This window comes from Limanda limanda, chromosome 1 (assembly GCF_963576545.1).
Source record: "Limanda limanda chromosome 1, fLimLim1.1, whole genome shotgun sequence".
NCBI lineage: Eukaryota > Metazoa > Chordata > Actinopteri > Pleuronectiformes > Pleuronectidae > Limanda > Limanda limanda.
Window position 1 is genome coordinate 35,498,637 of NC_083636.1, and position 12,087 is coordinate 35,510,723.

A 12,087-nucleotide genomic window follows, 5' to 3' on the forward strand; every position below is an offset into this window, starting at 1 on the left:
CTTTAAATCAGTGGTTTTCTGTGCAGTTTCATATCTTGTTAAATATCTTTGCTGAGGCCTTCAAAACCAAATTTGGATTTTCAGCCTTGTTTATATTATTTACATTTTGTTCATCTGTTCAAATTTGAAACCAATAGATTTTCACACCCCAATATTTAAGCAACTCAAAGTTTAATTTTCCCTTTCAATTTCCTTTACATTGTAAGTTTCAGCTTTTTCCCACTAATTTAAACATTAAACATCAGACACTACATTTGTTTTATTATTATACATGTTAGCCATCATAAAACAGGCCCATCTAAGCATAATATTTTAAAATGAAGTTGTGTTTGAACAAGGCTTTGCTTCAAATTGTGGGGTTATAATACTTAAAAAAATTGACTTGATTGCGGTTATAAAAATATATTAGTTTTTTACTTAGTAAAAACTGTTAACATAAAATTATTAAAAACTCAGACAAGTCATATTTACACTGTTTTACAATCTTTACATTAGCAAGCAAACAAGACCATTACCAGGTCTGAGATTTCAGTACAAGAGTTTCATAAACATTTCATTTAGAGAGAAAGGTTTTTTATTAATTGAGTATTTATTCTATTTGTCTTTAATACAGTGAGTCTGATATAAAAGGTGTCAGAGTGGCTACTTGAAGTCTTCAGCCACATCTAATAACCTCTCAGATGATTCCTTTTAAACATCTTATTTAGCTTTTTAAATAATTTTTTTTCAAGAAAAACACAACTCAAAACATGAATTTAATCATCTTTATTCAGAGAAAAGGCGACAGAGACAAATACAACACAAGTGACCAAAACAAATAAAGATATACATTCACATTTCTTCCCTGCTAAATATTTAATAGTGATTTAAATTATGTTGAATAAATGAATTGGCAGCAGTGGGATGAAAACCACTCCTGAAAAGCAGACTCAAACAAGAGGGGAGAAGAAAATAAACATTAGTTTTACACAAGGCGGTTTGAGAAGGTTCTGTTTTATGTGTGTGGTGAAAAGCAGATGTCATTATCTTTTAATTCTGGGCAGTTTATTCTGCACTGTGGCTTCTCTCATTTACATTCAAAGCTGCTCTGACATGTTGGGTTTCAGTGCAGGATACTTGCTGCCTCTATGCAGTCAGATAACTGCAGAAGCACCACCGTCCCCCATTCCACACATTCCAGGATTTCCCAGCAAGCATTGCAAGCAAGCCTAAACAAGTCACGTTCTTTACTCCGAGAGAATTTCACACAGTCAAGTGACTGAGGTCTCCTTTTGCTTTCCTTTCACAGGGCAACCGCTAAACACACTTTCACACCTGAGCCACTTTTATGCAAAATCCAACACCGTTTCTCTTTGACATTACAAACTGTTTTTTCCTACACGGGCTGAACAATCTGTTTTTAAACACTGCAGCGTGGAATCTGTGCCCCGGACGTGTGCTTCCTCTCTGCTCTTTAATAATTACTCGTGTCCTTCTGCAGCAGCTTGTAACAGCAACTGGACTGTGGTTAAACATTTCCACCCCGAGAGGTCTGCCGACAGTCATCAAAACAAACAAACCTCTTTACTCTCTTACTTCAGGGTTCAAACACGAGGCGCGCACACACACAGGAGCAGTGACACCTAATCTCAACACAGAAAGAAAGGAAGAGAAGGAGGAAAAAAAACGAGGGGTGGGTAGGGGGGGAGGAAGAGAGAGAAAGAGAGGGCCTTGCTCCCTACATTCCTCCCTCCCAAACCTCCCCTCCCCCCATCGACCTGCTACCACCGAGGATGCTCAAAAACACACATCAACCCCCCCCCCCCCCCCAGCTCACTCACTCACCCACCCTCCTTCCTCCCCCCATCTGCTTATTTAACCATCACCGATACACACGGTCACATTGTTTGGTGTGACAACAACACAACATACAGGTGAAGACAAACACACAAGAGTCAACTTTATGAGGGGAAAAACTGTGGATTTAACAGATAACTGTTTTCAGTGTAAAAATTTGTGAACACTACAAAGTCAGATTTAGATTGAGCAGTGATAAATTAGGTATTTAGAGGCTTCAGGATTATAATTGTGTTTACCATTTAAATCTCACCTATTGGCTTTTAAATTCTTTATTTATAGATTAATAGTATTCATGCACGAGCTGTGACGTAAACTAAAAGTTGGGTAAATGGCAATTTCTAATCCAGGTCCCATCTCATAATGAGAAAAAATCATTAAAGCTTTGGAAACCACTTAATATAATTTATTTCCCTCATAATAACTTATTCTTAGCCATAAATCACTTTACTGCTACTTGTTAATTATTTTTTTACGTCACATGTGCTCATGTAATTCTACATTTGGGTTTAAGCAGCTGAAGAGATGTTTCCCTGCTCCACCACCTGCTACCTTCATCACTTCCTCACCTTCTTTTCACACAAATTAATTTGAGACGAGCTCTTTAGCACCAGTTTAGTCTGAGCTGGGGCCAAATGCTATGACAATACTATTGCACTGCTAGAATGGATGGTACAGTAGTGCAACATTGTCAAAGCAGCTGACCTCAGCATGTGTCAGCACGTGGACATGGGGACAGCCATTCTTCACTGCCAAACTCCTATTTCATTTAAATAAGGAACAATGCTGTGTGCCTGGAGGGCTGTTCTTTAAAAAGATGAAAATAAAACAGACAAGAATAATGCTGAAATGTTCAGATTGTGCTGAAATTTGAATTTAGATGGTTTGTTTTGTGTAAAAGTGATAATGGCTGTTAAATGTGGGACAAATGGTGATAAATTCTGCATCTTTCCACCTCCAAAATAAAGCACAGGGGATGATTGTTTTTTAGGACATGAAGACTTTTAGTTTCTCCAACACACAATCACATTTACAGCTGCATGTGTAGGTTTAGAGTTAAGGCAGTAAAGGGAGGTGTGGGTCTGTGTTTCATCAGCCAATGCCCTTTTAATATTGCACTGCTCATTTCAATGTCCAGTAGTGCAACAGAAAAAGGGCAGTGGACAACAACATGGACACCAGCAGCCTCCACTGCAGATACTGACTCAACTATCCACCTTTTATCTCATTAAAAAAAATTACATTTTTTTTTTTACCTTAAATACTTTAAATCCACATTTAAAAAAGAAGTTAAGCATCACAAAACAATAAAAAGCAGGAAAAGGGTTTCAAACTGCTGACATTTCTTCTGTGGAGTTTCTTCTCTGCACAAAAATCACACATTATGAGGAGAAATACTTTTGGTTCAGTATAATTACAGAGTTAACAGTTTTAACAATGCAGCTTTTCTCAGTATAATGAGTCAAAACGAGCTTCCCAAATTAAACAGCATTGGTTTCTCTCACCCTGGGAGAAGGGGAATTTCCCAGCATGTGGGCCCATACTTTTCTCTCCTGTGAATGACATGCATTCTAATTTTGGGGGAGAAATGGGAGGCTGGGAGACAAGAGAAGGGGGGAGACACACTCCCACTCAACTACAGGCGTCACCCCTCTTTAAATACAACTATCAAATACATTTTCCTTTGAATAATTCCAGTTTAAACTCTGTCCTCATGGCTGCAGATGGTCGCTGGGAATAAACGCGAGATAAGAAATTAACTGGCTTCTTCTTTCATTGGAAAACCATAAAAAAAAACTTTAGAGAAAAGTTGCTATAACGGCTAAGGGTGAAATTAGGAAGGAATAAAGTGCAGCAGCCTCAATCTAACACGAAGAGTGGGTCCCTGCAACTTAGCACACACACACAACGCGTGGTTACACAACGTATAGAATCTATAGCATGAGGGCGCTGGGAGCCTCGAGGACACCGTGTAGCCTGACCAGTCCGACCAGTAAAGCACATGCAGTGGTTTCCTTGTCTTTTGGGTTTTTTACCTTTTCGTGTGGAAGCTCTACGGTTCCTCCAGCACATCCATCTCACAGAGCAGCGGCCTGTGAAGCGGCGGATCCGCTGTGCCAGCTCACGAACGAACCCCCCTCGCTACAACACTGACGACTTGTTAGATTGCACAACCGCCTATAGGCTGCACGGTAGGAGGAGGAGGGGGGGGGGCGGGGGTGAAATATCGGGAGAGCCCGTTCACACTACACGACGGCAACGCGACCGACGAGGAGGCAGGACGCGGATTTATATTCTGCGTCCGAATATTGTCCTGGGGTTAAGTTTTTTTGCAGCGAGCGTCCAGATGCGCAGGATTCAATCAGCCCCCCCCCCTCCCCTCCTTCACCTCCTGCTGCTGCTGCGTGTTCTTTTCGATCCCTCTCCCCCCCCAAGTGTCGTAAACACACGCACGATCCTCACACCTCGACGTTTGCAACTCCCAAGTTTGCGCCGAGCTCCCTGGCCAATTTGCGCAAAAGAAGAAATGGGAGAGAAACAGAGAAAAAACAAGAAATCGGCTACAACTCACACAGTGGACACCCCCGCCCTCCTCCCTCTCCTCCTCCTCTGCCTCCACCACCACCTCCTTCTCCTCCTCCTCCACCACCCCCTCCTCCAAAAGCATGAATAGTATCTGGCCAAGGGAGGGACAATCCGTTATAGGCAAAGAGAGAGAGAGAGAAGGAGGAAAAAAAAAAAAAAGTTGTCCATAAAACAAAGAGAAGAACCCTCTCCACAAACCCGCACTTCACGCTCCGCTGCGTCGGGGGGTTGCGGCGTCGTCCCAGGGGAATAAAGCTGCGTGTGCGGGGGGCGAGCGTGGAGCTGCGGGAGTAAGGGGGAGAAAAAACCCTCCAAGTCTTTCCACGCACACGGCCTCGCAGATCCGGACTCCATCTTTGACTACTTGACATTCAGAGCCTGCCGGAGCAGATTCCTGGTTTGCATGCCTCCCACTGATTGGCCTCTCCCTGCGCTAGTCTTTGCTATGTGACGAGCCATTGGTTTGGGTTCGGCGTGTTCCACATTCCCAGCGCGCACGGGATTGGCTGCGTGCTGAGCCGCGTCACAGCGCGCAACGAATACCTGATGATTCGACTCCCATTCACAAAATTTCTCATATTCTCTCTCCCCCCCCCAAGCACTGTATCTGGATCCTTGATCACTAATTATTGTATTTACTTTTTTTGAGCTAAAAAAAAAAAGGCTTTGTGCAGCAACAAAGGAAGTTATAATGAGCCTTTAATTGGCCTCTGGAGGGAGAGTAATGCTGTTCATTAGTTCAAATATGGACTAAGCTCGGCTTATCGTGTCCCACAGGCAGCAGGGATCAGCTCCAGGAAATATTGATCGATTAAAAATAAGGGATTTCGATGTGAATATGGAAACACAGGCATACATTTGAGCCTTCGATTGGAGCATCACAGGCGAATTGAATTTAAAAACACAAATAAAGTTCATGAATGAAGATAAGCGGCTGTTAAAGCTGCCGGTGCGAGTTAATATATGGAGAATATGTTGTATTGTATGTTATAGTTCGGGAGGGATCGGACTCACACGGCGCTGGAGGCGGATCCGTGTGGCAGCTCGGCCCCTTGCGAAGCTTTGATTGACGCACAGAGAGGAGTAGCGGGCTGTGAAATTTGGCATTCCTGGCCAGAGGAGCTGAAATAATGGCATTATCCAGTGGGAGAGGGCCCACTTTCCACTCCCCACACACCCACCCGACCCCAGCCCACTCGGAAGGGATCTGATTGTGCAGCCAGTCGGCAAAACAGGTTTGATGTAAGGCGGGGCAGGCGTGATGGATCCGGTGCAGGTCTGCAGCAGCAGCAGGGATGAGCCCTCTGTCTCTGGACTCTCCTCAAACCCAGGACTCACAGGGTCCCGGCAAAGTTTACCAGCCCGAAGCAAAGTTCAGCCTCTGAAAGGGAACATGAGACATTTAGTTATTGATCAAATCATAACATTAAAATAATGATTTAATGACTTGCTGCTGATATTTGTCTTTACTCACTTTCCTATTCCACTAACAGACAGAAAGGCTACCCTTGTCTAAAAGCCCAACAGATGCAGTCGTTAATTTGTCTGAAAATACAAATCATACACATTTCCAGACACTGATCATGATAATTTGTGTTAAAAAGTAGAATGAGATGTTAATACTGTGTGAAAATAAAAAAGCTCAACTGTTTGCAACCTTGGATTTGATTCATTTCTGAGATACAACAATTTCAGAGAGCGGTTAAAATAAATGAAATGATTCAGAGATGATGTTGGATTTATTAAAGATCTGAAATCTAGTTTCATGGAGTAACAACAATCACAATCTGCTGAGATTAACTGTCTAAATGTTTAAGTGGAGATTTAAAAGTATTTTAAAGGTTTTACAGGTCTAGTATTTCTATAATCACTTTTCCTTTCTCGATCACATACTTGGTAAAATCATTCCACTTAAACAGAACACATTAGACAACATATCTAGTTGTAATGTGTACAATTGATTTGTAGAAATGTTTGTTTGTTAATATGTTTTTGTGGCTTTAAAGCAAAAGAAACTCAGTGAAAGTTCATCCACAGACGTTTGTTCCTCTACTTTGTTAAAGTAAAATGAACAAACTTAGGATTTAAATAAAGATCCTGTGAGATTTTACTCCAGATTTATATAAACAAAATATCTCTTTACCATTTAAATCAAAAATCACCCAGATAAAAATGTACTTAAATGTTATTTATTCATTTACCAATTTTTAGTTCTTCAAAAACCGAAACTCCTCAAAGCAGTTTTTGTTGAACCTTGTTACGTTGAACCCTGACAATCAGTTGAATTTAATCAAACTTTAACCTTTTTGAAGTTTTTCAAATAAAGAAAATCCTGCTATTGAATAACAAGAAATGAATTTATTGCAAAATAATGAAAATTAATAATGATGACTTTTTTAAATGTGCGTTTTGTGGGAAGACTAAAACTATTTCAAACGTTTGTTTCAAACGCGTGTGTTCAGGTTTTCACGTCACATTTGGTTTATTTTTACAAGGTTTCTGAAAAGAAAACATACTTCACAACTTTAACAATTCAAAAAATTACATTTAATTAAAAGAGTCCTTTCAAAGTAGATACAGTAAATATATTTGACTGCTGCTGAAAACTTCCTCTGACAACAGGCCTAATGTCAGGAGCCTAATTCATTTAAGTGGCTTTACAATTCTTTACATAGGCTGTGTGATTGTTCTATAAATGTTGACTTAGTACATTTTATATTTATTCCAAAAACACAAAGAACTAATGAGATCTCTCAAAATGTAGAAATTTAAACAAATGTATAAAAACCTAGGGAAGATATTTACCTTTTATTTTTCCTTCATTAGATAAATATCTTGTTTGGTTTAATTTTTAAAAAGCTTTTATGAAAGATCTTGTTAAAAAAAAAAGAGAAGTCGGTAACCTAACTTTAATTTAAGGGTTTCCTTTAAAAGAAAAAGCAGAGGGTGGGAATTTTAAATGAAAGAAAATACAAAGAAAAGAAAAGAGAACAAACAGAGACAAAAGAACGAGCTTCATGTGTTGGAAAATGTTTCTTCTGAAAATGGGCCTGAGGGGAAAGAGCCTGAAACTACCACTCCCTGCTGAACGGCCTGACTTCAAACTGCTGCCTGTGTGAGGTATCATGGGGGCTGAGAAAAGCCTTTTAAACATGGGAGTTATTGTTCCCTCTTTTTTTTCCAACCTCCCATCCTCCGAAAATGTACCTCCTTTCTTCCTCTGCCCTTTAACCTCTCCCAACCCCCATCCCTCCATCTCACGTCTCTCTCTCTCTCTCTCTCTCCCTCCACATTTCCCCTCTCCTCTCATCGGCCCAAGACCAAACAACTTTGATGGATCGTCATTGATAATTTCCCACCTCCCCCCCCCCAAAAAAAAGGGTAAAGAGAAGAAAGAGAGGAAAAATGTTAATGGGGAAGTTATTTTGGTGGAGGATGGGAAGTGGCTTTCCTGCTTCATCTTTTCCATGAAGCCGTGGCAGCAGAGGTAGCAGACCCCACCTCGAGCTCCGAGCCCCTGTGCACCCTGTCTCTTCCAAAGAGGGTTCCCCTTCCCCACCACTCCTCCCCCTCTGCCTCCCTCTTGAAACAGACTCTATAGACTGCATGCATGACATTCCAGCTGTGTGGGTGGCACAGCATTTTACAGCGTCTCCAACAGTACACAGGGCTCCTAAAGCACAGCAGCGGAGGAGCCTCGACCCATGATCCATCCCCAGATACACTTGGCTCCGGGGCTCGGGTGTCCTCGCCTGTCTCCCTGATCTCACCTGGGAGAGTGCAGCGAGAAATGTTGACGGTTTGCTAGTAAAAGGCTCAGAGGTTCCTGTAGAGCAGGATGTTTCAAACAACGTGTCTTTGCCCTTTTTGTCTTAAACCATCCAACAATCTGTTTTTTTAGACCCCAGAAGCCTCGTAAACAGCTAATAAACATTCAGCTATTTTTAATACCTTCATACTTCATGTATCCTAACAAAAGAAGCACTGGGATCCTATAAAAAGGAAGCAATAACACCTCCAGTACAAAAATACTCACTCACAATAATAGTTCTGCATCCATTCAGATTTTCATTTAAGTAAGAGTCAAGTTTTATCATGAAAAATAATTAAAATGCATCAAAGGTAAAGCAGGATTTACGCAGAGTGGCCAGTTTGACACTTTCCACCACTGGATATTTTATGGTCTATTCATTTAAATGTAAACTGCATCTAATGTTGTGTGGGGTCAAGCTTGGGCTCATTTTAAAATACTTTCTATGCTATTAGTTTAGCCTATAACAGTGCATCATACTCTATTTGGATCTGCAAAGAAACGACTTATTCCAACTGTCAGTAGTGAAGTAGAAAGTTGTTAATGTTTTAATTTTCAAGTTCCTCAAAATTGAACAAAGAAGTGCTTTAGTTAATGCTCTTAAAATATGCTTCAATTGAAAATAAACTTTACTTCTGCTATAAAACACATTTAAATACAACAGAATTTCCTCTATTGCAAATGTTTGATTGTTGAACGCACATTTGGATTCTTGGTTTGTTCATACGAGGTGAAACAGGGAATCCAACCTCTGGTAAAGAACATCACAGGGTTGTTTTCTCTGTATAACTTTGTTATTTTTTAGCAAACAAAATGAATGTTTAACGTTTTAATGCAAAGCTAAAACGTCTTTTTTGTACTTCTGTGAATTGTTGAGGTGTGGCTGTGTCCTCATTTAGTAGTGAACCTGTTTTACATACGTTTCTTCTCCACCTGTCGAGTACCAGCCTTTCAACACTTTACTATTTATCAGTCAAACGTGTTTAAAACTTGTTTAGGTTTGTCCTGTTTCGAAGTCGAGAACATTTGAATTGTTCAGCTTTAGATCACACATTTGCATGAATGGAGGAGATAACAACCCGCAGCACATACAACACACTTTAACCTCAGGTGTAGTTTGTATAGGGCAGAAAAACCTATTGTCTTTATATGTCTCAGTGATTATTTAATTGATATTAAAGCAGCCATTTCCGTCCACCAGCCGAGGCAGCAGCCAACGGAAGAGCTAATCAAACTCCACTTCCTCAAGCCTTCACACTTCCACTCTACAACAACCCCCATTAAATCAATTGGTCATGATCCCACAGGATTATCAGGGAGGTTTGCTGAAGCCTCCATGTTGTGATCTGCTGCTGCCGGATACTGTTTTACTTCTATTTTTATTTCACCACCACAGACAAACAGTAAACTTCATGTAAACTCTCAGCAGCCCCCGGTAAACCTGTACATTGAGCTTGTTTTTCACATCTTCCACCGCCCGAGTGCGGGAGCAGAGTCCAAAAGATGAAAAAAACTCAACCCCATTAACTGAACTTCAGAGGAATTCCTCACTTTACATATGGAATGCACTTTAGGTCAAAGGGCAAAGGGCCAGAGGGGAATCCACCCGCGCCCAGGCAGGCAGGCCTTATTTAAACAAGCCAGGAATGCCTGGTTGGAGGAGCGGAGAAGAAGGAGAAGGGGAAGGAACCTCTCAGCCATTAACATGAGCAGGGGGGCACCGCCAATAAATACCAGCGGTTTTTAAATCACCGGCACTGGTTGACTTCATGTGCTACTGACTCTGAAATTTATTATGAGCTTTTCCCACTCATATATCTCTCCAGTCAGACGCGGAAAAGGTGTGTGCTGCTGAGGTGAACTCACTGGAAATGTGTGAAATGTGTTGAGCAGGATCAAAGAAGTGAGGTCAACTTTTAAACTTACACTTTTTCCTCTTTTCCTCCCTGTGAAGCTTTAAAGTTTGACAAATCCTCGTTTTCCACACTCTATTGTAAAGATTCTGTATGTTGCCTTTATTGCAGCTTGGACTGGAAGCTATAAGGTTTAAATTGTAGGTTTATATTGTGAAACCACACAAACCTATAGAATGGGGTGTTTTTTAAGCCTTTACACAGTTTTAAATGCATTTCCTTCCTTAAAACAAATGTTTGGCATCTCTGAGATCTTGTCTGTGAATGACAAATCCATTATAGATTAAAAGACCACACACAAAAGGATTGAATGCACATTTTGTCAACTGCAAATCAGACGACTTGTGCTCAAACTGCACATTTTGGACTTTTCAGTTGATACCTGGATGATTCCTGCACTGGTTGTTCTCTAATTGGTCGCTGCCTGATCACCTGCCCATCTGTAAATGTCAGGATCAATCGGAGAGAGGAATCTGCGAGTGCCTGTAAATACAAAACCCTGCATTCCAGCCTTGGGCCAACATTCTCCATTTTTAGGACCATCTCGCCAAAATTTCGTACAAATGACATGCTACAATCCCCATGGCCGTGGTGGAATTCTGTCCACTTCAGGGCTTCAAAGCTGCACAGGACCCGCTGGGCGGCCTGGCCAATAGGTGAAGAGGGGTGGACCCTGCCTGCCTTGACCTCACCGACCTTCTCCAACCTCCCCCAACCAACCACCCACCCAGTGTCCTGCTCCTCATCCCCCCGTCCCATCCATCTACCCACCCAGCCAGTCAGTGGGCCGGGCTGTCCATCTGTCTGCAGGTTTAAATGTATTTCTGCTCATAATATTCAAATTCACAGCCACATTCCCCCTCAGCATCGTCAGAATTAAGATCACAATTAATTAAGTCTTTTCATATCATTAAACTGAAGGTTCACAGGAGGATAAATGGATTTGCTCAGTGAGTGTAATCACATTTTCCAGAAAAATTGTCTTTTATTCTCTTCCTACTCTGCTGAAAACCATCTATCCTGCATTTGTCATATTAACACACCGATCCTCTACAGACATGTAATCGCTGAGCAGCTGAAGTTAACCAGACAGACACAAAAAATGGGTTTATATCCCCGTGGATACAAGAACAGAAAGTCTGAGAGAAACAAATCATCTCTTCTGGTCGTTATTCTCATTCTGCTGCAGCCGTTCTGTAAATTCTTGACTCAGCGTCTTTGGTTTGTCATTGAAGCAGCAGCCATTTTCCCATGAAGCCTCACAGGACCTGTTCCCAGCGCCCTGCAGGAATCAATTATCTCACCCTGATGAGGACGAGCTTCTCATTTCAGTTCACTCACTGATTTATTCCCTTTATTGCTCCGATTCTGCTGCTTCTCGTGTCTCATTAAAGAATCACTGTGGAAACTCCATACAGTTTTGGTTTGTCTGTGTTTCTGGTAAATTCAAATCTATGATTCTGTTATGCTGCATGAAGATGGCTATACATACATATGCACGTATACATGTATAGATATACTTGTTCATGCAGTAAGTAAAAAACAAATTAAGCATGATGAGTTCTAACTCCTCTAATACTGACTTCTCTGTGTGCATATTATTAGACTGTGTCGCCATCTGCTGGAGAAAATGTAAAATACATTTGACAATCTCCCATCAGTTTCTTTAAAACCACAAAATATCAGAATGGCAGCTGCTGACTGACTCCACACAAACGCTGCAGATTAAAAACACTGCAACAAATTTCAAATGCATTGATCCAATTGGAAAAGTATAATAAAAAATGTGACGTACACTACTTTTTGTCCTTGGCTTCACATTCCTTGTTACAAGTGTGTGCACACGCTTTGGAGATTTACTACAGCAACTGTAGGGAAAAATGTGAGTTTTTTTATTTGTAACATAAATTTGTGCAGCACGTGTAATAACGAATTTGAGAA